Consider the following 27,047-nt stretch of genomic DNA (forward strand, 5'->3'; position numbering starts at 1 on the left):
CATCAATTTTTTAAAAATATACCAATGTCGTGTTATATACACTTATACCATTATGTCCAGACTTCTCTTAAGCCTATTTCGTGGTGGGCAGTTTTGTGGTCATTTAGGGATGAACTTGGGTAGGGAAAGCTGAGCACACATAATTTATTTTAGGAATGCACCAGTTCTGCCAACATTTATCAGAAGTCACGTTTTTAAAAAGCTATTCTGCAACTGAAGATGTCATTGGTTTATAAGAGGAAAATGGAAGCCAAAAGCTTGCACCTCATGCTCTATCTTTAAAAATTAAGGTGGCAGACACAATGAGTAGAAGGCTTTTATGTTACCAGAGTGAAGGCTTAAAATCCGTCATTTTATTGACTCGGCTTTCTTTTTAGAAATTTCTTTAAGATATGAAAGCAATGTAGAATATCACTCTTTCACACTCTTAAAATAGATTACGTTCTCTGGAACTTCTCTAATCTGAAATGTGTTCAAAAAGGAAAAAGATCTTTAAAATACGCCAGCTAGTCTATGGTGTAATATTAAACACTATTCATCACTAGAGAAGTTATGGTGGTATACCCACCCCTCTCTCAGATGTCCACCCTAATGCCAGAAATGAGCGGAGTTTCCCTTTGTTGTGCAAAATGACTGTGTCCTTGAGGGATGCTTGGATGCTCATGGTAAACCGGAATCAACCAGAAGCATATCCGGTGTTAGCCTTGTTGTGTCATCAACATTACAACAGTGAGGAAACCCACATATTCCAATGAAAGAGGAAAACTTAAGAAGTTTCCAGGCCGGGCGCGGTGGCTCACGCTTGTAATCCCAGCACTTTGGGAGGCCGAGGCGGGTGGATCACGAGGTCAGGAGATCGAGACCACGGTGAAACCCCGTCTCTACTAAAAATACAAAAAATTTAGCCGGGCGTACCTGGGACTACAGGCGCCCGCCAGTCGGAGAGGCTGAGGCAGGAGAATGGCGTGAACCCAGGAGGCAGATCTTGCAGTGAGCCGAGATTGCGCCACTGCACTCCAGCCTGGGCGACAGAGCGAGACTCCGTCTCAATGTTTTCTTTGAGATATCTTTATTCCTATGACCTCAGAAGATCAGCTTTTACCGTCCAAGGTTCATTTTGCCTAAAAGCTGATTGTTCCTATGGAAAAAGTAGCATCGGATGACCCCACTAACAAAACATTATGACATCATCAGAGCCAACAACCTGGCATGACATACTAATAAGGAAAAAAGAGGTTACAAGAATTCTGACACTCATCACAGTGGATCCAATATCTGGTCCCTTGGGTTTCATATATGTTAGAAGTAGCTGCTCAGGAGGGATAAGTCAATGCCAGTCATATCCTTTCTAGGTAATACTAAATAGCACATAATGACTAACTTGTCTTCTTTTTTTTTTTTTCTTTGAGATGGAGTCTCACTCTCACCCAGGCTGGAGTGCGATGGCGCGATCTTGGCTTACTGCAACCTCCGCCTCCCAGGTTCAAGTGATTCGAGTAGGTGGGATTACAGGCACACACCGCCACGCTCTGCTAATTTTTTGTAATTTTTTTGTATATTTTGTAGAGATGGGGTTTCACCATGCTGGCCAGGCTGGTCTTGAACTCCTGACCTCGTGATCCACCCGCCTCAGCCTCCCAAAGTGCTGGGATTACAGGTATGAGCCACTGTGCCTAGCCATTCTTTTGTTAATATTTAATAAAAAGATCCTGACATAGGAGCCAAAACAGTGACTTACAGATGGTATGGGGGGTATATAATTATCTCCAGTGAGAATGTAATGTTAATATCTAAAACACTATTATGCAGTGTTTGAAGACTAGGCTTATATTTCTACAAAGCAAGGCTTACTGTCATTACTATCAGATAGGCAAAAGTTAAAATGTCTGACAGGATAATGCCAGTGCACTCCAGTCTAGGTGACAGAGCAAGACCCTGTCGTCTCAAAAAAAAATCTGACAATACCAAAAGTGAGAGAGGAAGTGGAGCTCTCATAAACTCTATAGGAGTGACACTAGTGCAATCACTTTGGAAAATAGTTTGGCAATAATGAAGTTAAAGTTTCCCATATCCTTACTGGATCTTCTTAATAGTATCATATGTAGTAATATATGTATGTGTGTGTGTATATATATATATGTATGTGTATATATATACACATATATGTATGTGTATGTATATATATTATATATATAATATATGTTTTTTTTTTTTTTTTGAGGTGGAGTCTCACTCTGTCACCTAGGCTAGAGTGCAGTGGCGCAATCTTGGCCCACTGCAGCTGCAGCCTCCCGGGCTCAAGTGATTCTCCTGCCTCAGCCTCCCTAGTAGCTAGGACTACAGTCATGTGCCACCACACCTGGCTAATTTTTTGTATTTTTAGCAGAGACGGGGTTTCATCATGTTGCCCAGGCTGGTCTCGACCTCCTGGCCTCAAGTGATCCACCTGCCTTGGCCTTCCAAAGTGCTGGCATTACAGGGATTACAGGCCATGCTTGGCCACGTAAGAGATATATTGAACAAATGCATATGTTAACATTGTTTGGATCTAGATTCAAACAAACTGTAAAGACATTTTTGAGACACCTGGAGAAAATTAAATATAGAGTAGATATTAGAGGATATTAAGGAATTGTTATTTTTGTTAGATTTGATAATGATGTTCACTTTTTCATTTCCACAGCTATTAGAAATGACCATCAACTTATGAGGGGGAGATTCTCCCTCATCTCACAAACTACCTGCATCTCCACTTCCCGGGAAGAAAAAAAAAAAATTTGGACATACCCAAGCTGTGTATGTGCCTGAGATCTTCCCTTCCAAGGTAAAGAGAGAGCCTGAGACAGGTCTAAATTAGCATCTGGACTTTCTGCGAGTAAAGAAAAGGAAATATGGGAAACTAAATAATCTAGTAACATTAAAGGACCCACAAAGAGACTACTGGGTAAGTGCTACAATGGATAATGCAATGTGATTTATGAATGCTTTTGTTCTAGTGATTTATTAAACCGGAAGCAGTCCTGTGAACATTTGTTTGTTGAAGCATGAAAAGGCAGAGTTGATGAGTCCTTGCTTGAGTCTATGCCTCCACCTAGTCGTTTGTTCTTAGTCTCCTAGGGGCTGATCTCAGCAGAGAAATGGAGACAGTTCAGTCACCAACAGTTTGTTACTGGATTTTGGAAAAGGCACCAAACTAAGAATCCAAGGCCTATATTCTTATCTTAGCTTTGTGATTAACAAGGTTGGGTAAGGCTTCTAATCTTTCTGGGTTTCTTTCCTCATCAATAAAATGAGCAAGTCAGACTGCATAATCTTTATGGTTTCTTCCAGATTTCAAATTCCATGCATCTATTAAAGAGAATCAAAATTGTGCATGATTTGTCTAAAATACCATGTTAAAAATGTAAGATAAAATGAAATGGGAATTACATACCATTTTGAGTTTAAAAATCACTTTTGTAAATATATTAAGGAATGAACTTGGCTTTATTGCAATTTATGTAGAAACACTGGGAAGTAGAGGGGCTTTGGTTAACAATTTTAAAATGCTAATACAATCCAGTCGAAATATAGATGGGATTTCATAAAGTAGCAAAAATTCTATATTCATAATTCAGAGTGATAACAAATGCGTATCTATAAAGCAAAAGTGTGTTTTTAAAAATAATTTTAAATCCCAACCAGTCATTTCATTTAAGTCTTCTAATAAAGGATGAAGAAAATGAACAAAATAACAATGGTTTGTAAGCGTGACTTATTTTGAGTGTGACTTATTCTACATGTCAAAAATAGTTGATTTATATACATACATAGTTTGCAAAGAAAATTGTGAATCAGGAAAACTTTTACTTTATTCCCCATCTTTGCCCTTCTCTAGCAAGAGTTCTTTTACCCATGTCTGCAGCCCTTGATATTCCCTGCTTATTTTTCACCTAAACCTCTTACCAAACATGTTCAGAGCAAGCCATTACTTGAAAAGACTGTGGTTCCTTTTTATTTATTTATTTTTGCCATGGATCTCATTAAAAAATCAAATGAAAGCCATGGACCCACTCCACAGAAAAATACATATACCCATGAAAATTTGTCTTTCAGGAAGTTTCCTGACCCTTAGAAGTTCATCCGTCAGGGTCAGGCATGGTGGCTCATGCCTATAATTCCAGCATTCTGGGATGCTGAGGCAGGAGGATCACTTGTGCCCAGGAGTTTGAGACTACCCTGGGCAACATAGCAAGACCCCATCTCTACAAAATTTAGCTGGGCATGGTGGCACATGCCTACTACTTGGGAGGCTGAGCTGAGATGATCACTTGAGCCAAGGGCATCAAGGCTGCAGTGAACTGTGATCATGCTACTGTACTCCAGCCTAGGTGAGAGTGAGGCCCTCTCCCCTGACCCCAAAAAAAAAAAAAAAAGTTTATCCATCAGATCAGCAGCATAGGTATATAAACCTCAAGATAAGGCTGGGCTTGGTGGCTCACACCTGTAATCCCAGCACTTTGGGAGGCTGGGGACGGGAGGGGTGGGGGGAAGCAGATCACCTGAGGTCAGGAGGTCGAGACCAGCCTGGCCAACATGGTGAAACCCTGCCTCTACTAAAAATACCAAAATTAGCCAGACATGGTGGCATGCACCTGTAATCCCAGCTACTAGGGTGGCTAAGGCAGGAGGATAGCTTGAAGCCGGGAGGCAGAGGTTACAGTGAGCCAAGATCACGCCACTGCACTCCAGCCTGGGTGACAGGGAGACTCTGTCTCAAAAAAAAAAGATAAGACCATTTTTCCTTTGTGTGGAAGCTGGATTTTAGGCCAGGCATGGTGGCTAACGCCTATAATCCCAGCACTTTGGGAGGCTGAAGCAGGCAGATCACTTGAGGTCAGGAGTTCGAGACCAGCCTGGGCAACACACTGAAACCCCATCTCTACTAAAATTACAAAAAATTTCAGCCAGGCATGATGAGAGCACCTGTAATCCCAGCTACTCGGGAGGCTGAGACAGGAGAATGGCTTGAATCCAGGAGGCGGAGGTTGCAGTGAGCCAAGATGGTGCCACTGCACTCCAGCCTGGGTGACAGAGTGAGACTCCATCTCAAAACAAAAAACAAACAAAAACAAAACAAAACAAAAAAAGCTGGATTATAGGGAAAAAAAAAACACTTTTCATGAAGAGATGAAGATAGATACCAGCTCAATCTCTTGCCCTTCTAAAATTTTCTTTTCTTTTCTTTTTCTTTCTTTTTTTTTTTTTTTTTTTTGGGGGGGGGCGGGGACTTAATTTTGTAACACTTGTTCTCTTCTTGTTCAGTTGTTTGTTTTCTGGTCTTCCTGAAAATCAAGATGCTGTGTGAAAAACCCTGGATTGGGAACCAGAAGAGTTGAGTGTTCATCTTGATCCTTCCCAGGAGTGATACTAAACTTGTTTAACAACAGGTGTGGCACAGGTGCCAGCCATTCAGAACGAGGCTGCTTATTACTGGTGTGGGGTCCTGAAAAGTCTCTGCTGAGTGGGCTGGGTATCTTTAGTCAGACCATGGGGAATTCCAGGTTTCAGGGGCGATTGAGAGGCTATGGATAGGAGGTTCTTTGGGAGTCTGAGGTCAATAGCTATTTACTCACCACTGTAGAATGATTTCAATGTTTTCTTTTTGGTGTGATGGAAATATCACACCAAATGAGTTGGTCATTTAACTTCTTTAAACTTTAGCTTCCTTATTTGTAAAGTGAGAACAAAATTTCCAACACATGGTTTATGGTGGGGTCTAAATAAGATCATGGATGTGAAGGATCTTTGTGAATTGCATAGCACCACATTGACGAGAAGCGATATCTAGTTTTCCTTCCTCATTACTCAGTGCTCTCTGTCCAGTAAGCAGGTGCAATGTTGACTGGAGATAAGGAATAGAGTATATGACAGTGACTGAGAAATATCTCTGCCAATATTCTCAAATTTCGTATCACTTGTAAACATAGAAGAGTCTGGGCAGTCCAGGAGCCATCCCTCACGCTTGTAATCCCAGCACTTTGGGAGGCCAAGGTGGGCGATCACCTGAGGTCGGGAGTTCAAGACCAGCCTGACCAACATGGAGAAACCCCGTCTCTACTAAAAATACAAAATTAGCTGGCATGGTGGCGCAAGCCTGTAATCCCAGCTACTCGGGAGGCTGAGGCAGGAAAATTGCTTGAACCCAGAGGCAGACGTTGCAGTGAGCTGAAATCGTACCACTGCACTCTAGCCTGGGCAACAAGAGGGAAACTCCGTTTCAAAAAAGAAAAAAAGACCTCATAAAGACCCTCATAATTCCCACTGTGTGAGGCACAGTGGAAAGATAGCTGTCGATGAACCAGTAAGTGAACCCTCATTAGACACTGAATCTTCCAGTGACTTGATCTTAGATTTCCCAGCCTCTAGAACTGTGAGAAATAAGTTTCTGTTGTTTATAGGCTGCCTAGTTGATGGTATTTTGTTATAACAGCTCGAATGGACTGACACACTTTGAACGGAGCTTGCTATAGACAAAATTTCAAGGTTGGAGCCAGAGCAGTTAGGCAAGAGAAGGAAAGAAAAGGCATCCAAATTGGAAAAGAGGAAGTCAAATTATCCCTGTTTGCAGATGACATGATCTTATATATGAAAAAAACCTAAAGACTCTACCAAAAAACTCTTAGAACTGGTAAATTAAAGTTATAGGACACAAAATAAATATACAATAATCAGTAGTGTTTCTATACATGAACAATCAACTAGCTGAAAAGGAAGTCAAGAAAGCAATCCCATTTACAGTAGCTACAAAATATAAAATAAAATACCTGGGAATAAATTTAACCAACTAGTGAAGAAAACTACAAAACACAAATAGAAGAAACTGAAGAAAATACAAATTGAGAGACATCCCATGCTCATGGATCAGAAGAATTAATATTATTGAAATGACCGTACTACTCAAAGCAATCTTCAAAGTCAGTGCAATCCCTATCAAAATCCCAATGGCATTCTTCACAAAAATAGGGGGAAAATCTCTAAAATTTGTATGGACCACAAAAGACCCCAAATATCAAGGGAATCTTGAGCAAAAAGAACAAAGCTGGAAGTATCCATCCTACCAGACCTTAAAATGTACTACAAAGTTGTAGTAACGAAAACAGCATGGTACTGGCATAAAAACAGACACACAGACCAATGGAACAGAATAGAGAACCCAGAAATTAATCCACATATCTACAACCAACTTATTCTTGACAAAGGTGCCAAGAATACTCACCAAGGAAAGGCCAGTCTCTTCAGTAAATGGTGCTGGGGAAACTGGATATCCACATGCAAAAAAATGAAACCACGCTGGGCACAGTGGCTCACACCTGTAATCCAGCATTTTGAAAGGCTGAGACAGGAGGATCAGTTGAGCCCAAGAGTTTGAGACCAGGCTGGGCAACACAGCAAGACCCTGTCACCACAAAAATAAAAAAACCAGCCAGGCATGGTGGCACATGTCTGTGGTCTCAGCTACTTGGGAAGCTGAGGTGGGAGGATGGCTTGGGCCCAGGAAGTTGAGGCTGCAGTGAGCCATGACTGTGCCACTGCATTCCAGCCTGGGCAACAGAGTGAGACCCTGTCTCAAAAAGAAAAAGAAAAACAGTAAATGAATGAAATTATGAAATTAGACCCCCACCTTTCACCCTATAAAAAAATTAACTCAAAATGGATCAGAGACCAAAATGTAAGAGTCAATATCATAAAACTACTAGAAGAAGACATAGGGGAACTGCTTCAGAACATTGGTCTGCGAAAAGGTTTTGTGAGTAAGACCTCAAAAGCACAGGTAACAAAAGCAAAAATAAACAAATGGGATTATATAAACTACAAAGCTTCTGCACAGCAAAGAAAGCAATCAACAGAGTTAAAAGACAACCTACAGAATGGGAGAAAATATTTGCAAACTAATCCTCTGACAGGAAATTAATATCTAGAATATATAAGAAAAAAAGTTTTTAACTTAATTTTATTTTTTGAGACAGGGTCTCACTCTGTCATCCAAGGTGGAGTGTAGTGGCATGATCACGGCTCACCACCTCGACCTCCCAGGATCAAGCAATCCTCCCACCTCAGCCTCTTGAGGACCTGAGACTACAGGTGCACACTGCTGCACCTGGCTAATTTTTTATTTTATTTTTTGTAGAGACAAGTCTCACTATGTTGCCAAGGCTAATCTTCAACTCCTTGACACAAGCCATCCTCCTGCCTCAGCCTCCCAAAGTGCTGGGATTACAGGTGTGAGCTACCATGCCCAACAGGAATGGAAACATCTCAACAGCAAAAAACCCCCAAACAATCTGATTTTTAAAATGGGCAAATGATCTAAACAAACATTTCACAAAACAAGAAATGGCCAACACATATATGAAAAAATGCCCAGCATTATTAATCATCAGGGAAATGCAAATCAAAACCACAATGAAGTATCAACTCACCACAGTTACAATGGCTATCAAAGACAAAAAGTAACAAACACTAGTAAAAATGCAGAGAAAGGGAAACTTTTATACACTGTTGGTGGGAATACAAACTAATATAACCACTGTGGAGAACAGGCTGGAAGTCCCTCAAAAAAACAAAAATAGAACTAACATATGATCCAGCAATCCCTCTTCTGGGAATTTATCCAAAAGAACGGAAGTCATTCCAGCAAAGAGACATCTGCACCCCCATGTTTATTGCAGCACTATTCACCAGATCCCATATAGGGAATCAACCTAGGTGTCCAACAACAGACTACTGGATAAAGAAAATATGGTACATATATACCACAGAATACTATTCGGCCATAAAAAAGAATGAAATCTTGTCATTCATGGCAACATGGATAGAACTGAAGGACATTATGTTAAGTGAATTAAGCCAGGAACAGAATGTTAAACAATGCATGTTCTCACTCATATGTAGAAGCTAAAAAAATTGATTTCAGAAGTAGAAAGTAGAACAGAAGATACTAGAGACTGGGAAGGGTAGGAGGAAAGGAGGGAGAAATCTGTGAAAAAATACAAAATTACAGCTCAATAGGAGGAATACATTCTTGTGTTCTATAGCACTTCAGGGTGACTATAGTTAACAATATTATATAGTTTTGTTACAGTGTAGTCAGACATGAGCAGGGCAGGAAAGTGCCCCCCACCCCCACCAGGAATGTCAGGCAACCATCAGGTGATGGTCAGGCCATTGTTAAACTGTCTCTCTAAACTAATAATTGGTCGCAGCCAACACCAGGGAAAGGCAGCCTCCCAATAGATAGAAACACCTGAAACTGGTGATCAGTAGCTTCCCGATAAGATCTCAGGAGCTGGGCAAGTAGGCTCAAGCATGCACACTAAGGCAAAATGGGAGTATTTAACTGGTATATGACCTTCTTCTAGGAACACTTGACTGGTAAGGCAAAAATACTTCAAGGGAGCATGTGCACAATTTCAGTAAACGCTGTGCATGTGGCCCCTCCCAAGTGCTGGCAGGCTACTGTACATGTGGACAGTCCACCCCAAGGGAAGAATCGGGAGAAAGGATGCAACCCTCCCGGAGAATGTCAATGTAAAAAACCACTAGTCAAAAGTCAAACCATGCACTTGAATCTCTCAAGTGGCCTGCTTGGTCCTCTTCCAAGTGTACTTTACTTCCTTTTGTTCCTGCTCTAAAACCTTTAAATAAACTTTCACTCCTGGTCTAAAACTTGCCTCACAAAAAAAAAAAAAAAAAAAAGAGAAGGAAGGGCCAGTCACTGTAGCTCACACCTCTAATCCCAGCCCTTTGGGAGGCTGAGGCAGGTGGATCACTGGAGGTCAGGAGTTTGAAATCAGCCTGGCCAACATGGTGAAACCCCGTCTCTACTAAAAATACAAAAATTAGCCAGGAGTGGTGGTGGGTGCCTGTAATTCCAGCTACTCAGGAGGCTGAGGCATGAGAATCGCTTGAATCCAGGAGGTGGGGGCTGCAGTGAGCCGAGATTGCGCCACTGTACTCCAGCCTAAGTAACAGGGTGAGACTGTCTCAAAAAAAAATGAAAAAAAAATAAAATAAAACTTGCCTCAGACTCTCACTCTGCCTTATGCCCCTCAACTGAATTCTTTATTCTGAGGAGGTAAGAATTGAGGTTGCTGCAAACCCTTATGGATTCTCCACTGCTAACAGTTTCAGATAGCTAGGAGGAGGATATTAAATGTTCTCAACACAAAAGGATAAATGTTTGAGATGATGGATATGCTAATTACTATGATCTGATCACCATGCAGTATGTGTATTAAAACATCACTATGTACTCCATGTATATGTGCAATTATTATTTGTCAATTTAAAAAACCCAATAAAACAAACAGGCCAGATATGGTGGCTCATGCTTGTGATCCCAGCACTTTGGGAGGCCAAGATGGGAGGATTGTTTGAGCTCCAGACTTTGAGACCAGCCTAAATACAAAAATTAGCCAGGTGTGGTGGTGTGCGCCTGTAGTCCCAGCTACCAAGAAGGCTGCAGTGGGAGGATTGCTTCAGCCTGAAAGGTGGCGGTTGCAGTGAGCCAAGATTGTGCCACCCTACTCCAGCCTGGGTGACAGAGAGAGACCCCATCTCAAAAACAAATAAAGAATACAATAAAACAAAACAAAAAAATTTAAGGTTGGGATGTTGCCTCTCCTCACCCACCCAGTGTGCAAAGGTGGCCTCATGATTGTTGTATCTTCCCTACATAAGGCATCTTCCCAGACCCGCCTTTATTAATGAAAATGATAAAAGCAAACTTGGATTGAATATTTATATATGCCACATAAGCACTGTGAGAGGCACTTTGTATTTCTTGTGTAGGGGGAAAAAAGTGCTTCCTTTTACCCTCCTAGGTTCAGATTCTTTGGCTGGTCTACAAATTAAATGGACATAAGGCAGATTAACAGAAAAAAACATTTTATTTTATATTTATTTATTTATTTTTTGAGATGGAGTTTCACTCTTGTCACCTAGGGTGCAGTGCAATGGCACTATATGGGCTCACTGTAACCTCCACCTCCCGGGTTCAAGAGAGTCTCCTCCCTCAGCCCCCCGAGTAGCCTGGATTACAGGCATCCGCCACCATACCCAGCTAATTTTTGTATTTTTAGTAGAGACGGGGTTTTCACCATGTTGGCCAGGCTGGTCTCAAACTCCTGACCTCAGGTGATCTGCCCGCCTCAGCCTCCCAAAGTGCTGTGATTACAGGCGTGAGCCACCTCACCTGGTCAGAAAACCATTTTAATTACACACCTGCACGCAGGAGTCCTGCAAAAATGAGACTTAAAGAAGTGGCCAGATGATTGAGGCTTATATGTAATGCCGAGCTACAAAAAGGGTTTGAGGTTTCTGGGGGTTGGTGGGGAGAGTGGAGACAAATTATGGGAGGGTGAGGGGAGGAAACACGTGATGAATAAAGGTTGCCTAGTCATACAGCTAAGTCTCTCAAGTGATAAAAGTTGTTTCAGAGTAGCTCTCTTCCTGGTACAGATGCCTTTATAAATGAAAATTTACTTTATATTTCCTTCACCAAATGGTAACCTTTCAGAACTTCTGTGTCTGCAGTTCTCCAAAATAATATGCTCACCAAACAAACAAAAAACAAAAACCACAGTCTGTTTTCTGGTGGTGTATTCTGGTCTTCTACAGTCATATTTCAGAGTCGCAGGTCCTGAACCCTATCACTTGAATTATTTTATCTTTAATTAATTAATTAATTAATTAATTTTTTTGAGACGGAGTTTCACTGTTGCCAAGGCTGGGGTGCAATGGCACGATCTCAGGTCACTGTAACCTCTGCCTCCCAGGTTCAAGCAATTCTCCTGCCTCAGCCTCCTGAGTAGCTAGGATTACAGGCGGCCACCACCATGCCTGGCTAATTTTTTTGCATTCTTAGTAGAGACGGGGTTTCACCATGTTGGCCAGGCTGGTCTCAAACTCCTGACCTCAGGTGATCCACCTGCCTCTGCCTCCCAAAGTGCTGGGATTACAGGCGTGAGCCACTACACCCAGCCTATTTTTTATTTTTTTGAGATGGAGTCTCGCCCTGTCGCCCAGGCTGGAGTGCAGTGGTGCGATCTCTGCTCACTGCAACCTCCACCTCTCCCTCCCAGGTTCAAGCAATTTTCCTGCCTCAACCTCCCAAGTAGCTGGGACTACAGGGCGCACTACCACACCCAGATAAGTTTTTGTATTTTTGGTAGAGACAGGGTTTCTCCGTGTTGCCCAGGCTGGTCTCGAACTTCCTAAGCTCAAGCAATCAGCCTGCCTAGGTGCCTAGGCCTCCCAAAGTGCTGGGATTACAGGCCTGAGCCACCGTCCCAGCCAATTATTTTATATTTAAAACAGTACAATGAAGTACATAAAATGATTTCCTTCTTACAAATAAGGAAACAGGCTTAGAGAGGCTAAATAATTTGCCAAAGTCTCCCAGTTTATGAATAGAAAAATCCAAATTTTATCTTGGGAATTCTATTATTTTTTTATGTTGCTTTTTGTTTGTAATGATGTCCACACAAAGGATCTACCTTGGGAATTCTAGGACTCTAAAAATCGAATTCTCCAACCAGTGCACATACTATCTTTCAGAATCCTTTCATTTAATGACCCATATCAATATGTTTTAGAAAAGAGTAATACTGATCAAGTTTACTCATTTTGAACTACGAAACTTAAGTTAAACTTAAGGTAGGATGGATTTTACATTTTACCAAGGATATCTATGCCCCCAAATATATCTAATTGGTGAATTTTCTATTCAACAAAATTCTTAAAAATGTGATTTTGTCCAACAAGCCTATATTGAATGCCAGACACTAGAGATACAGAGATGAATAAGATACAGTTCCTGCCCTCACATTGCTTATACTCAGGGAGATAGATCTAAGAAAGGATTTAACAGAATATGGGAAAAGTTAATTACTGGCTATGATGGAAGCAAATGGTAGGAGCATTTGACCCCACCTGGGAGCTAAGGACATGTGTCTGGAAGAGCCGACATCTGAGCAGAGGTGCAAAGGGGTAGAGGAAAGGAATTGGGAGAGGAAGCATAACTAGGTGATTGGTGTTTACAAGGGATGACAAACAGATTGGTATTGCCCAACAGAAATTGTAAAGACAGAGTGGAAGATGTGACCGAAGAAGCAAGTAAGACCAGGTCATGGAAGGATTTATTTATTTAGCCTGTGACACAGCCTTGAGGTGATTCTCAGAACATGTGCCCTTCATGGAAGGTTCTGTTGGCTAATGAGGGGGCTGGACTTAATCTTAGAGATCATTTGGCACATTAGAGGTATTTCCAATTAGAAAGTGGTAAACCAGGCTGAGTGCAATGGCTCATGCCTGTAATCCCAGCACTTTGGGAGGCTGAAGCGGGTGGATCACCTGAGGTCAGGAGTTTGAGACCAGCCTGGCCAACATGGTGAAACTCTGTCTCTACTAAAACTACAAAAATTAGCCAGGCATAGTGGTGTGTGCCTGTAATCCCAGCTACTTGGGAGACTGAGGCAGGAGAATCGCTTGAACCCGGGAAGCAGAGGGTGCAGCGAGCCGAGATCGGGCCACTGTATCCCAGCCTGGGCGACAGAGCGAGACTCCGTCTCAAAAAACAAACAACAACAACAACAACAAAAATAGTAAACCAGACTTGTGTTTTAGAATGATTGTTCTGGTGGATGAACAGATTTGATCAGGTAAAGTCAGCAAAGAAAAATCAGGAAAGTAAGCTATTGCCAAGGAGTGAGAAAGTGAGGATGGACTGGGACATGTATGGAAAGGAAGGGAAGGGCTCTAGCGACAGGAAGGAGAGCAGACAGGACTGAGAGATGTGTTGTTTGTAGGGGAGGAGGAGGAGGAGGAGGAGGAAAGAGTTGAGTGCTAGATTTCTGGTTTGAAAATAGAGGAGTTAGTAGAAATGGAGGCAATGAAAGTAGAAGAGGAAGAAAAAAGAATTCCCTTTTGGACATGTTTGAGATTTTCAAGTTTCCTATAGGTCTTCTATTTCAGTCAGGTATTTTTCAAGTGTAAGTTGTAAAAGCTATCTCAAATGAATTCAAATAGGGAGGGGAAAATAAATTTCTTAAGAAATTGTGGGAACAGAAGCTTAGCTGAAGTGCAGGGCCACTTTTTCTGTGAACAAAATAACCCCCAGTCTCCAGGCTCATATCCCTGCTACCAGCTCAGCAGCCCCAGGGATAGTTCTAGCTACAAAGATCTGATTGGCTTTAATCAACTCCATCTCTCAACTAATCATCATAGTGATGAAGGAAGTGAGGTATTTACTCTGATTAGTTAGGTCTTGGCTGACTCTTACAGCATTGTGGCTGCAGGGCAGGGGTGGTCAGCCGCGCCCAGGTCATGTGTAATGAGAAATCCCAGAAGGAAGAAGCTTCTTAAACTAAAATGGGAGGAGATAAAAGATGCCAGAGAAACATAAACTACAGATGTCCACCACTACAAGGAATATATTCAGTATATTCAGCAGACAATTCTACACCGCAAGTTTCCGGGCCTTAAGCTGAGAGAAGGAGGGGAGGAACTCTCATTTAAGTGGAAGTTTTTGATTGTGATAACATTAGATGGCTTGAACATTTTAATGTCTGATAAGAGGCTGTTCTTGTGACAGAGGGACTAGAGCAGTTCTGGCAACTTTCTGAGATTTCATCCAGGGCAGAGAAAGCCCATCAAGCAGGTTTGAAAGGACAACAGGCAACAGCACCACATGGAGTCCAGCACATTCAGTAAAATGATTACATTTAAACCAGGAAAATAAAGAGATCACCCCAATACAGATTAGGAAAGAGAAGAACATGATGCTGAAGTCAGAAGCTAGGGGAACATCAGCATTTAGAAGCCAAAAAAGGTCCTCAGGAGTCAGTACTCAGTAGTGACTACCATACTTCCTGTTGGAATGAGTTGTGGAGTGAACTGGTAACTGAAGAAATAGATCATCAAGACGCTTAACTGAAGTCAGGTGCGGTGGCTCACACCTAAAATTCAACAGTTTAAGAAGCAGGGAGAGGGCGAGGTGCAGTGGCTCACGTCTGTAATCCCAGCACTTTGGGAGGCCAAGGTGGACGGATCACTTGAGGTCAGGAGTTTGAGACCAGCCTGGCCAACATGGGGAAACCCCATCTGTACTAAAACAGTACAAAAATTAGCTGGGCATGGTGGCGAGAGCCAGAAATCCCAGCTATGGGGGAGGCTAAGGAGAATCGCTTGAACCTGGGAGGCGGGGATTACAGTAGTGAGCGAGATCTTGCTACTGCACTCCAGCCTGGGCGACAGAGCAAGACTCTGTCTAAACAAAAAGAAGAAGAAGCCGGGAGGGGAGGATTGGGATTGCTTGAGACCAGGAGTTTGAGACCAGCCTGGGCAACACAGGGAGGGCCCCTCTCCCCATCTCTGTCTACAACCAATAAAAAAATTAGCTGGGCATGGTGGTGTGTACCTGTAGTCCTAGCTACTTTAGAGGCTGAGTTGGGAGGATCCCTTGAGCCCAGGCATTTAAGGCTGCAGTGAGCTAGGTTTGCACCAGGGCACCTCACTGCTCTCCAGCCCCAGCAACAGAGCAAGACTTTGTCTCAAAAAAAAAAAAAAAAAAAAAAGCTTAATCTGAGAAAAGAAAGTGGGAAATGAGATAAATGCAAAGTCAAGAGTAGGGAACAGTTTAGTTTTTTGTTTGCTTATTTTAGAAAGAGATTTGAGCATTTTCATTGCCTAAAGAGAGTCTGAGAGGTCAAAGACTACAGGAGAGAGAGAAGTGTTTCAAAATGCTAGGAGTTTGAAGATGGAAGGCTGTGTGGGTCATGTACAGTGGTTTTGAGGTGGAGGAAGACTCCCAATAGCTTTTTATGTTATAATACCATAGGACTGGGGGACATATTCTCCTATGATATGACATAGGAATTATAAAACCACAAGATAGACACAGTACATCTCCGTAGAATAAGAATCTTACTGTTTAGTAAGTTATTTAAAACAGAGTGGGCCGGGCGCGGTGGCTCACGCCTGTAATCCCAGGACTTTGGGAGGTCGAGGCGGGCGGATCATGAGGTCAGGAGATCGAAACCATCTTGGCTAACACGGTGAAACCCCGTCTCTACTGAAAATACAAAAAAAAAATTAGCTGGGCGCGGTAGCGGGCGCCTGTAGTCCCAGCTACACGGGAGGCTGAGGCAGGAGAATGGCGCGAACCTGGGAGGCAGAGCTTGCAGCCGAGATCGCTCCACTGCACTCCAGCCTGGGGGACAGAGCGAGACTCCGTCTCACAAAACAACAAAACAAAACAAAACAAAACAAAACACCAGAGTGTTCTTCAGACCCTGGAATTCAAGTTCACACTTAGGATTACTCCAGCGGAAATTGAGAATCATTGAGGTAGATGTTAAACTTCATCATGTTGCATCCTTTTACTTAATTGGCTGTATCAAATGAAATGAAAAATAACAGTTTAAAAGGATTGGGCCGGGCGCGGTGGCTCACGCTTGTAATCCCAGCACTTTGGGAGGCCGAGGCGGGCGGATCACGAGGTCAGGAGATCGAGACCACGGTGAAACCCCGTCTCTACTAAAAATACAAAAAATTAGCCGGGCGTGGTGGTGGGCACCTGTAGTCCCAGCTACTCGGAGAGGCTGAGGCAGGGAGGAGAATGGCGTGAACCCGGGAGGCGGAGCTTGCAGTGAGCCGAGATTGCGCCACTGCACTCCAGCCTGGGTGACAGAGCAAAACTCCGTTCCAAAAAAAAAAAAAAAAAAAGGATTAGAGAAGCCAGCCTTGAAGGGGGATCTTACTGGCTGAAGATAAGTTTGAGCAACAAAATAAGTAAGGAATGTGACAAAATGAAACACATAACTATATACATAGACGTATCTATACATAATATAAATATGTATTGCACGTAAAAGCAATGAGAGATTTAAAGAATAATAACTTTGCAAACCCTAGTAAAATAATGGAGTCTGGCATTGATCTTCAATTCATGTTAAAACCATTAGCTGAAAAGTTGAGGAAGAGTCTAATAATGGATGAATCACACGGACACACATAAATTTATTGATTAATTTTAATGTCCGTAAAAGTGGGACAGCCAGATATTATGTGCTTCCTGAAGGTGGTACGATAGGAAGTGACGGATTAAGCACTCTTGCCAAAAGAATGTAATCAAGACCTATATCTCATGATCAGTTTATAGGAAACACAGAGTGAGTGAAGTGCAAAATAGAGGAACTTGTAAAACCACATCAAGAGGCTGCAAACAGCCAAAGTCAGATTATAGGAAATTCTACAGAACAAATGACTTAGTTTCTTCAATAAATGGTATAAAAGGGAGATTGAGGGAAACTCTCATAGATTAAAAGATACCCAAGAGACATATTAAACAAATGCAATACGTTAACCTCGTTTGGATCCTGACTCAAAGAACTAACTGTAAACATACATTTTTAAAACAACAGGAGAAATTTTTTTTTTTTTTTTTCTGAGATGGAGTCTCACTCTGTAACCCAGGCTGAAGGTCAGTGGTGTGATCTCGGCTCACTGCAACCTCTGCCTCCTGGGTTCAAACGATTCTCCTGCTTCAGCCTTCCGAGTAGCTGGGACTACAGGCATGCGCCACCACGCCCAGCTAATGTTTTTGTATTTTTGGTAGAAACGGGGTTTCACCATGTTGGTCAGGCTGGTTGCGAACTCCTCACCTCAAATGATTCACCCACCTCAGACTCCCAAAATGCTGGCATTACAGGTGTGAGCCACCGCGCCTGGCCAACAGGAGAAATTTCAGCACAGACTGGATACAGTTTGAAAAGACAGAGTAAAAGAACATTAGATATGATAGATATGGAAGTCATAAAAGTGTTATTAAATATATAGGCATAGATGATGGTTTCTGCAGAAAAATAACATGAATGGAACAGAAAAAATATATAAAAGATTTGTGGCATAATGAGAAATATATACTTGGTCTTTGTCCTCAGTTCCTGACACAGAGCTCCTAAAACTCCTAATTTCCTGAGTGATAGGAGCACGTTTTGTTCTAATATTGTGACTCTTAGCAGGCCCCTAGATAGCTAGCTTCAGGTTGGAGGCTAGAAAGATGGCACCTTGGCTGGGTGCGGTGGCTGATGCCTGTAAGCCCAGCACTTTAGCAGGCCGAAGTGGGCAGATCACGAGGTCAGGAGATCGAGACCATCCTGGCCAACATGGTGAAACCCTGTCTATACTAAAAATACAAAAATTAGCTGGGTGTGGTGGTGTGCACCTGTGATCCCAGCTACTTGGGAGGCTGAGGCAGGAGAATCAATTGAACCTGGGAGGTGGAGGTTGCAGTGAGCTGAGATGGCATCTCCGCACTCCAGCCTGGGCAACAGAGCAAGACTCTGTCTCAAAAAAAAAAAAAAAAGAAAAAGAAAGATGGCACCTTGATTAGAATCCTGGAACTTTCAGCCCCCCTCACCCCCAAACCTATGGGGAGAGGAGAGAAGCTGGAGATTGAGTTAATAATTGATTATGGCTGCATGATAAAACCTCCATAAAAAGTCCTAAACAATGGGGATCAGAGAACTTCCAAATTTTCATCCATATGCTGGGAAGATGGCACACCCCAACTCCATGGGAACAAAGGCTCCTGTTTTCTGGACCATTCTGGACCTTGCCATCTGGCTGTTCATTTGTATACTTTGTAATAAATTGGTAAACATAATTAAGGTATGTTCTGAATTCTGTGAGTCCTTATAGCAAATTATAAAACATGAAGGGAGGCCAGGGGAGGTGGCTTATGCCTGTAATCCCAGCACTTAGGAAGGCTGAAGCCGGAGAATTGCTTGAACTCAGGAGTTTGAGGCTGCAGTGAGCTACAGTCGTACCAGTGCACTCCAGCCTGGGTAACAAAGCAAGACCCTGTCTCCGAAAAGAATAAAAAAAGAAAAAGAAAATGAAAACATGAAAGGGGGGTCATGGGACCCCCTGATTTACAGTCAGTTGGTCAGAAGGACAGGAGGCCTGGGACGTGTGTCTGGCATTAGAAGTGGGGGCCATGTCATGGGACTGAGACTTCAATCTGTGGTGTCTGCACTAATTCAGGATAGTTACTGTCAAAATTGAGTTGTTGAATATTTGCTTGGTGCCCAGAGAATCGGAGAATTGGTTGTTGGTACCAGAAAACATCCCAGAGCAACCTAATAAATTATATATCCCTTAGTCATAAAACTAGCACCCAAAGAAATGGGAAAAATGCTAGCAGGAGTCCCACCAAAATCTGGAACAGGTACAAGGTACACCCATCTCTATTACTACTTAACATTGTATTTGAGGTATTAGCCAGTTTAATCGGACAAGAAGGCAATTCTAATTGTTTTAATTTTGCATAATTTTTTTTTTTGAGACTAAGTTTCACTGTTGTCACTCAGGCTGGAGTGCAATGCGTGATCTCAGCTCACTGCAACCTCCACCTCCCGGGTTCAAGTGATTCTCCTGCCTCAGCCTCCTAAGTAGCTGGGATTACAGGTGCCTGCCACCACGCCCGGCTAGTTTTTGTGTTTTTAGTAGAGATGGGATTTTGCCACATTGGCCAGGCTGGTCTCAAACTCCTGAACTCGTGATCTGCCCGCTTTGGCCTCCCAAAATGCTGGGATTACAGGCGTGAGTCACCTCGCCTGGCCTAATTTTGCATAATAATTGAATAGAAAAAGTTTAAACTTTCTATATGTAGATGATATAACGGCATCCCCCACAACCCAAGATAATTCAAGATAAAGCAAAATAAAATAATTTAGTAAGCTAGAAGGATAGAAGATCAACATACAACTATTAATTCCTTCATATATGCAAAAAATAACTAGTTAACTTTGGAAAACAATATGATGGTTTTTCCATAAATGAAAAATATAGGCCAAGTGCAGCAGCTCATGCCTGTAGTCCCAGCACTTTAAAGGTGGAGGCAGAAGAGTCGCTTGAAGCAAAGAGATCAAGACCAGTCTGGCCAACATAGTGAGACCCCATTTCTACAAAAAATTTAAAAAATTAGCTGAGTGTGATGGCATGTCCATGTAGTACTATCTACACAGGAGGCTGAGGCCGGAAGATTACATGAGCCTGGGAATCAAGGTACAGTGAGCTATGACCTCATCACTGCACTCTAGCCTGGGCAACAGAGCAAGAACCTGTCTCTATTAAAAAAATACATACATATATATGTATGTATATATATTTATATACATACATATATATGTGTACATATATTTATATACATATATGTGTATATATATTTATATACACATGTATGTATACATATATGTGTATATATATACACATATGTGTATACATATATGTGTATATATATTTATATACATACATAAATACACATGTGTATATATATATTTATATATATACATAAAATTACCATATGATACAGCTACTCGGCTTCTGGATATATACCCAGAAGAATTGAAAGCAGGGACTCAGGCCAGAGGCAGTGGCTCATGTCTATAATCCCAGCACTTTGGGAAGCCAAAGTGGGTAGACTGCTTGAGCTCATGAGTTCGAGACCAGCCCGGGCAAAATGGCAAGACCCTGTCTCTACCAGAAAATACAAAAATTTAGCTGCATATGTTGGCACATCCTTGTAGTCCCAGTCACTTGGGAGGCTGAGGTGGGAGGATTGCTTGAGCCCAGGCTGGTGGAGGTTGCAGTGAGCAGAGATTGCGTCACTGCACTCCAGCCTGGGTGACAGAGTGAGACCCCCATGTCAAAAAAAAAAAAAGAATTGTCAAAAGCAGGGTCTCAAAGATAAGTTGTATGCTCACGTTCATAGCAGCATTATTCACAGTAACTAAAATGTAGAAGCAACCCAGGCGTTCATTAACAGATGAATAGACAAGGAAAATGTGGTGTACACATACAGTGGAATATTATTTAGCCCTAAAAAGACAGGAAATTCTGACAAATGCTACAACATGGATAAATCTTGAAGACATTATGCTAAGCGAAATAAGCCAATTACAAAAAGACAGTCATGTGCTGCATAACGTTTTGGTTAATGATGAACTGCATGAATGATCATGGTCCCATAAGATTATGATGAAGCTGAAAAATTCCTGGCACCTAGTGATGTTGTAGCCATTGTAACTTTGTAGCTCAATGGATTACTCATGTTTGTGGTGATGCTAGTATAAATAAATCTATTGTGCTGTCAGTCATATAAAAGTGTATAGTAGTCCGGGCACGGTGGCTCACGCCTGTAATCCCAGCACTTTGGGAGCCAAGGTGGGTAGATCATGAGGTCAGGAGATTGGGACCATCCTGGCTAACACAGGGAAACCACATCTCTACTAAAAATACAAAAAATTAGCCAGGCATGGTGGTGGGCACCAGTAGTCCCAGCTACTCGGGAGGCTGAGGCAGGAGAATGGCGTGAACCCAGGAGGCAGAGTTTGCAGTGAGCCAAGATCGCGCCACTGCACTCCAGCCTGAGCGACAGAGCGAGACTCTGTCTCAAAATAAATAAATAAATAAATAAATAAATAAATAAATAAATAAAAATGTATAGTAGCCAGGCCAGGTGCAGTGGCTCATGCCTGTAATCCCAGCACTTTGGGAGGCTGAGGCGAGCGGATCACTTGAGGTCAGGAGTTCGAGACCAGCCTGGCCAACATGGCGAAATCCTGTCTCTACTAAAAATACAAAAATTAGCCGGGCATGGTGGTACATGCCTGTAATCCCAGCTACTTGGGAGGCTGAGGCAGGAGAATCACTTGAAACCAGGAGGTGGAGGTTGTAGTGAGCCGAGATCACGCCAATGCAGTCCAGCCTGGACAACAGAGTGAGACTCTGTGTCAAAAATTAAAAAAAAAAAAATGTATAGCAATGCCCTAGGCCTTCACATTCACTCAACACTCACTGACTCACACAGAGCGACTTTCAATCCTGCAAATTCCATTCATAGTAAATGCTATCAACCTAAATAATAAACAGAGAGAAGTTCTTTAAAAGAAAATGTGGCCGGACACGGTGGCTCATGCCTGTAATCCCAGCCCTTTGGGAGGCCGAGGCGGGCAGATCACCTGCGATCGGGAGTGGGAAACCAGCCTGACCAACATGAAGAAACCCCATCTCTACTAAAAATACGAAAACTAGCTGGGCGTGGTGGTGCATACCTGTAATCCCAGCTACTCGGGAGGCCAAGGCAGGACAATTGCTTGAACCCGGGAGGCGGGGGTTGTGGTGAGTCAAGATCGTGCTATTGTACTCCAGCCTGGGCAACAAGAGCAAAACTTTGTCTCAAAAAAAAAAAAAAGAAAAAGAAAAGAAAGGAAAATGTTTATTCTGGAATAGGGCATTGCAATGGGAATACATGTACCAGAGTAAACTATGTGTGTATTCAGGGAGGTAAAGGAAGACAAAGGTTTTTTAACTCTTTTCCCATTTGGCCCAAGAATACTTGCCAGCAGTGCTTGCGGCTGCCGCATACTCCAAGATAACTTTGCCACAAAATATCTAGCTTTTATCAATATTATTACATTTGCATCACTCCAGTGTATTGATCTGGGAAACAAAAGAAATCATTCTATTTGTAGTATTCTGTTTTTAACAGTGGTAGTTCGATTTACACAGCAGTAATTCTCAATGGCTGAAAATCAAATCCTAGAAAACGTAGCATTCCTATACGTGATGTTAGTTGTTCTCAAACAGTTGTTGGCCGAGGAGTTATTTGATGAATCTGATTTTTCCTAAATAAACGATTCTGGTGATTCAGACAATTCTGATGTTAGTTCTGTTTAGAAATAACTCCAAGAATACTTTTTATGTTTTATTTTCACATTGAAAATCAGTCAGATTTGCTTCAGCCTCAATGAGCATGTTTATGTAAAATTAAACGAGTGCTGGCAGCAAGCTGCACCTTTTTTTCCTAAATGGGAAAAGGGGTAAAGGAAAAATGAAGAAGATGATTACTTAATAGTTTTGAGATGATTATCCTTGGCTACAAGAATCAATAACAAGGGTGATGACAGTCTGATCAATAACCAGGGTGATGCCTGCAAATGGATAGGCAGTTGCTGGGCAGATAGCCTCACAGAAGTATATTTTTGTGTAAAGTTGTGATGGCCTTTGTGTAGGGTTGTGGGTTTGGCAGTCTTTTGTGGTAATTCTTGTAGTTAGGCTTTTTTTTTTTTTTTTAGACAGAGTCTTGCTCTGTTGCCCAGGCTGGAGTGCAGTGGCTGCAATCTCAGCTCACTGCAAGCTCTGCCTCCTGGGTTCACACCATTCTGCTGCCTCAGCCTCCCGAGTAGCTGGGACTACAGGCGCCTGACACCACGCCTGCCTAATTTTTTGGATTTTTAGTAGAGATGGGGTTTCACTGTGCTAGCCAGAATGGTCTCAATCTCCTGACCTCGTGATCCACCTGCCTCGGCCTCCCAAAGTGCGGGGATTACAGGTGTGAGCCACCACACCCTGCTGTAGTTAGGCATATGTACGTGAGAACCCTCCCTTCATGGCCTTCCCTGGCTCTATTTGTCAGGGCTTTGTTTTGTTTTCACATAAGTGACTCTATTTTAATTCTGAGAACTTTTACATTCCCCTCTTTGAGAAAGATCTTTCTCCAAAAGCATAGCTGATCAATCATCCTGTAGGTAGGTTTTGATTGTCCCTTGGTGCCAGGATGGACCTGCCCCAGGTTGCTGGTCTGGTCCCATGTTGAAGAAGTGATTGGTGACTAGGAGTCAGTGTCAAAACCTTTGAAGGCGCATTTGAGCAACAACGGAGGTTTGCAAAGAGTGGCTGTCAGGCTAAGTGTACGTGGAGTTTATTGTTAAATCCAATTTTGTCTGTTCTGTAGTTTTTGCTATAATCTCAAAGTTCAGGACCAGAATTATTCTGTTAGGAGTTGTACTTCTGCAAAAGTTTAACAGGTAACAGATACAAATTTTAAAAGGTAAAATATAAAGTAAAACTAATAGTGTTATGACAATCCTAGTTAGCATAATGGTTTTGAGCTATGAACTAGGCTTAAAAGCAACCAATTGAATGAATCAAATGACTGTTATCCTGTCAAGTGGAAAGGTAAGCATTAAGAGTCTCATGGGCCGGGCACACTGGCTCACACCTGTAATCCCAGCATTTTGTGAGGCCAAGATGGGTGGATCGCTTGAGCCCAGGAGTTCAAGACCAGCCTGGGCAACATAGAGAAACCCCATCTCTACTAAAAATAGAAAAATTAGCAGGGCGTGGTGGTGCACACCTGTAGTCTCAGCTACTTGGAGGCTGAGGTGGGAGGATCACCTGAGCCTGACAATTGGAGGTTGCAGTGAGCCAAGATCACATCACATCACAGCATTCCAGCCTGGGCTACAGAATGAGACCCTGTCTCAAAAAAAAAAAAAAGAAAAAGAAAAAGAAAAAGAGTCTCATGATATGGAGTCTTGTTCTGACCTCTTGAGAAAAGCAGTCTATAGCATGAAAATGTCCTGGTTTGCAGTATGAATATCTCTGATGATGGCATTAAGCAGTGTGGTGAACTTTTTATGTGGTCCATATATCAGTCATAAAACTTATTCTTTTTTGTTTTTTTTTGAGACGGAGTCTCACTCTGTCGCCCAGGCTGGAGTGCAATGGTGCAATCTCGGCTCACTGCAAGCTCTGCCTCCTGGGTTCACGCCATTCTCCTGCCTCAGCCTCTCCAAGTAGCTGGGACTACAGGCGCCCGCCACCACGCCTGGCTAATTTTTTGTATTTTTAGTGGAGATGGGGTTTCACCATGGTCTCGATCTCCTGACCTCGTGATCCGCCCGCCTCGGCCTCCCAAAGTGCTGGGATTACAAGCGTGAGCCACCGCGCCCGGCCAAAACTTATTCTTAAAATTCATCTAGTTTTGAATTATAGGGCTTCAGGAACAGAACAGTTTCCATTTTTAGTATTTTCTCTTTTTTTTTTTTTTTTTTTCGAGACAGAGTTTTGCTTTGTCTCCCAGGCTGGAGCAGTGGCGCAATCTCGGCTCACTGAAACCTCTGCCTCCTGGGCTCAAGCGATTCTTCTGCCTCCACTTCCCAAGTAGCTGTTGGAATTACAGGCACACAACACCATGCCCTCCTAATTGCTTTTTTTTTTTTTTTTCAGTCAAGATGGGGTTTCACCATGTTGGCCAGGCTGGTCTTGAACTCCTGACCTCAAGTGATCCACCTGCCTTGGCCTCACAAAGTGCTGGGATTACAGGCGTGAACCACCACACCCGGCCCTGTTCTTAGTATTTTCATGGAAGAAAGTTGGATTGGAGGAATGTAGAAGAATTTAGAATCTAATATTGGCTATAGGTAGATAATAAGAAGTCAAAAACAATGCACAGGGCTGCAATCTAATAACAGGTGTATTATCGTTTTTCTTTTCTTTTTTTTTTTCTTTTTTCTTGAGACGGAGTCTCGCTCTGTCGCCCAGGCTGGAGTGCAGTGGCGCGATCTCGGCTCACTGCAAGCTCCGCCTCCCAGGTTCACGCCATTCTCCTGCCTCAGCCTCTCCCGAGTAGCTGGGACTACAGGCGCCCGCCACCACGCCCGGCTACTTTTTTGTATTTTTAGTAGAGATGGGGTTTCACCGTGGTCTCGATCTCCTGACCTCGTGATCCGCCCGCCTCGGCCTCCCAAAGTGCTGGGATTACAAGCGTGAGCCACCGCGCCTGGCCATCGTTTTTCTTTTAGAAATATTTTCTCTCTACATTGATCACATAGAAATGTCAGATTTAAAAACTTCTTGGGGCTAAGAAGCCAAAACCAAGGAAGACTTTAGATTTTCCTTCAATGTGAAGGTTCCTGGGCCTGCCAGGAAGTGACGAGAGTTTATTCATGTCACTGTAAGGCTGAGAACTCTTGAAACCAGGTATTCTATTCACACTTTTAAATAGGATATTTTATTCAAGGCATTGGTAATATAACCCATATTTCCAATTGTATCCTGTTATAAAGAGAGAACAGATTTTTACTGAACTTATGCAAATAACCATATTGCCATAAGAAAACTCACAAATAACTTCTGAATTTTGGAGGGATCAAGTAGGGAGAAAAAGCACGTGCTTCCACCATTGTTCACCAAAGTATACTTTACCAAATTTCTGTAAACTATAGATAGCTTCAAAGAAAATTTCTTTAAATCTGGAAAACAAAACATTTAAGTAAAAAACCAAGTTTTAAAATAAAAGTCATAAAAACATTATCTTCATCAGTTATTCAATTTCATCAAATTAATTTTTGTTTCCTTTAATCTTAATTAGCAGTTTTGTGAATTTATCAGAGTTTTGGAAAACTTTTATTTAGTCTATTGATCTTAAAGTTGTTAGAAATTTGTTTTAGGAGTACTTGTTAGAATCTTTTCCATGAATCTGATTAGATGCCACTAGAGAAAAATCAAAACCATGGATGATAGAGACAGACTAGCCATGTTTAAAATCTGATGAACATTCATTATAATCAGCAATTGACAAGTAAATATACTCATTTTTGAGACATACAACCTAATAACCAAAATTATGACTGATGATATACTAGAATTTTCAGAATTCTATATTACTCTAGAAAATTTATATCAATAATATACCCATAAATGTAACTGAAAAAAATCTAGTATGACTTATTATTTGACAGTAATAATGACTTTCTATAAATTTAATGCATCAAACAAACTTAATTATTTAGCATCTCTACAAAATGAGAGATATATCCTTTATTTTATTTTTCTTCATTTTTCATACAGGGTGCCACTGCAGGTAACCATCAGAGAACACACTGCTATTTTCAAATAAACAGAACTGAACAAAAGCATTTTAGTATGGTGTCTTACTGTCCATAGAAAACTGGTGAACATCTTCAGACACTAAGAGCAGGAAATAAAATGAGTGAATGCTATTTGTCAATACGTTTATGAATCACTCAATAGTGTTAATATAGGCTATCTTTACCTGAAAGCAGAACTACAATTACTGACTCTGGCAGCACTGGACAATTCTAAAATGCAGGTCTAATGAAAAGTAGGTACAACCAGCAAGCAAGCAAGGGACA

At 42.0% G+C, this 27,047-nt stretch overlaps 1 long non-coding RNA gene across 2 annotated transcripts; it reads left to right on the forward strand.

Moving 5' to 3' along the window:
* Positions 1–1,167: 1,167 nt before the first annotated feature.
* On the forward strand, positions 1,168–26,873 carry LOC131384271 (uncharacterized). 2 transcript variants are annotated; one of them, XR_009214947.1, is made up of 4 exons: positions 1,168–1,352; positions 1,567–1,657; positions 2,684–2,944; positions 26,743–26,873. It is a non-coding gene; the product is annotated as an uncharacterized LOC131384271 (long non-coding RNA). The 2 variants fall into 2 exon arrangements; XR_009214948.1 differs by lacking the exon at positions 26,743–26,873 and adding an exon at positions 2,997–3,628 and having other exon boundaries at positions 2,684–2,824.
* The last annotated feature ends 174 nt before the right edge of the window (positions 26,874–27,047 follow it).

This window comes from Hylobates moloch, unplaced genomic scaffold, assembly GCF_009828535.3.
Source record: "Hylobates moloch isolate HMO894 unplaced genomic scaffold, HMol_V3 SCAFFOLD_9, whole genome shotgun sequence".
NCBI lineage: Eukaryota > Metazoa > Chordata > Mammalia > Primates > Hylobatidae > Hylobates > Hylobates moloch.